Consider the following 2,500-nt stretch of genomic DNA (forward strand, 5'->3'; position numbering starts at 1 on the left):
GACTGACTGACTGAGTGACTGAGTGAGTGAGTGAGTGACTGAGTGAATGACTGAGTGGCTGAGTGAGTGACTGAGTGACTGAGTGAGTGACTGAGTGACTGAGTGAGTGAGTAGTTGAGCGAGTGACTGAGTGAGTGAGTGGTTGAGTGAGTGACTGAGTGAGTGAGTGACTGACTGACTAACTGAGTGACTGACTGAGTGGCTGAGTGACTGACTGAGTGAGTGAGTGGCTGAGTGACTGACTGAGTGAGTGACTGACTGAGTGAGTGACTGACTGAGTGACTGACTGACTGACTAACTGAGTGACTGAGTGACTAACTGACTGAGTGACTAACTGAGTGACTGACTGACCGGTCAATCAACCCAACCAAGTCACTGATAGTCGTCCCCCCCCCTTCCCCCCGCCCCTCTCCTCAGGCCCCCCCCCTGTGGATGGAGGGGGGGCTGAGGGGGGGTCAGAGCCCCCCCCCTACTGCCGTGCCCCCACCTACCTGGGCCTGGTGGTCTTGGCGCTGGGAGTTGGGGCGGTGAAGGCCAACATCACCACGTTTGGGGCCGACCAGGTGGGTGGGTGGGTGGGTGAGTGAGTGGGTGGGTGGGTGGGTGAGTGAGTGACTGAGTGAGTGACTGAGTGAGTGACTGAGTGGCTGAGTGAGTGACTGAGTGGCTGAGTGAGTGACTGAGTGGCTGAGTGAGTGACTGAGTGAGTGACTGAGTGACTGACTGAGTGGCTGAGTGGCTGAGTGAGTGAGTGAGTGACTGAGTGAGTGACTGACTGAGTGGCTGAGTGGCTGAGTGAGTGACTGAGTGAGTGACTGAGTGGCTGAGTGAGTGACTGAGTGGCTGAGTGAGTGACTGAGTGAGTGAGTGAGTGACTGAGTGAGTGACTGAGTGACTGACTGAGTGGTTGAGTGGCTGAGTGAGTGAGTGAGTGACTGAGTGAGTGACTGACTGAGTGGCTGAGTGGCTGAGTGAGTGACTGAGTGAGTGACTGAGTGAGTGACTGAGTGAGTGGCTGAGTGAGTGACTGAGTGACTGACTGACTGAGTGAGTGACTGAGTGACTGAGTGAGTGAGTGACTGAGTGACTGACTGAGTGAGTGACTGACTGACTGAGTGAGGGGGGGTGGGGGGGTGAGGGGTGGGGGGAGGGGGGTGGGGGGGGTGGGGTTAGGGTGGGTAGGTGGGTGAGTGGGTAGGGGGGTGGAGGGGGGGTGGGGGGGGTGGGTGGTGGGGTTAGGGTGGGTGGGTGAGTGGGTGAGTGGGTGGGTGAGTGGGTGGGTGGGTGAGTGAGTGAGTGGGTGGGTAAGTGAGTGAGTGGGTGAGTGAGTGAGTGTGTGAGTGAGTAGGTGAGTGAGTGGGTGAGTGGGTGAGTAAGTGAGTGGGTGGGTGGGTAAGTGAGTGGGTGAGTGAGTGAGTGGGTGAGTAAGTGAGTGAGTGGGTGAGTGAGTGGGTGGGGGGGTCAGTGAGTGAGTGAGTGGGTGAGTAGGTGACTAAGTGAGTGACTAAGTGAGTCTCTATCCTCATCTCCCCACTCCCCCCATATTCATCCCTCTTAACGAACCTCCCCACCCCCACCCCCCCACCACAGACTCGCCACACCACCACCACACTCACCGCCACCGCCGCCGCCACCACCACCACCACCGACTCGCTCCGCGTCTTCTTCGCCCGCCTCTACTGGAGCGTGAACGCCGGAGCTCTGCTGGCGCTGGGGGCCGTGGCCTTCGTGCAGGAGAACGTGGCCTTCCGCGCCGGCAACGCCGTGGCGATCACCGCGCTGGTGGCCGCAGGCGCCGTCTTTGCCGGGGCCCGGCAGCTGTTCACGCGCCGACCCGCGGCGGCGACGGTGACGGTGACGGTGGTGGGGGGGGGGGGGAGACGCAGGGAGTTCTGTCGCAAGGTGCTGCTGCTGCTGCGGTGGTGGTGGTGGTGGTGGTGACGGTGGTGGTGGTGACGGTGGTGGTGGTGAAGATGATGGCGTTGAGCGGAGGAGGAGGAGGTGGTGGTGCAGCAGCTGCTGTTGCGGTGAGTAGATTTGGTGGTGGTGGTGACGATGATGTTGACGATGGTGGTGGTGGTGGGGACGGTGGTGGCGGTGGTGGTGGTGGTGACGGTGGTGGTGGTGGTGGTGGTGACGGTGGTGAAGATGATGGCGTTGAGCGGAGGAGGAGGAGGTGGTGGTGGTGGTGGTGATGACGGTGACAATGATGTTGACGATGGTGGTGGTGGTGGGGACGGTGGTGGCGGTGGTGGTGGTGACGGTGGTGAAGATGGCGTTGAGCAGAGGAGGAGGAGGAGGTGGTGGTGCAGCAGCTGCTGTTGCGGTGAGTAGATTTGGTGGTGGTGGTGGTGGTGGTGACGATGATGTTGACGATGGTGGTGATGGTGGTGATGGTGATGGTGGTAATGGTGGTGATGGTGGTAATGGTGGTAATGGTGGTGATGGTGGTAATGGTGGTGATGGGTCTCTGTGTGTCTCTGTGTGAGTCACAGGTGGT

Source organism: Lampetra planeri, unplaced genomic scaffold (assembly GCF_965212315.1).
Source record: "Lampetra planeri unplaced genomic scaffold, kcLamPlan1.2.h2 scaffold_1552, whole genome shotgun sequence".
Lineage (NCBI taxonomy): Eukaryota > Metazoa > Chordata > Hyperoartia > Petromyzontiformes > Petromyzontidae > Lampetra > Lampetra planeri.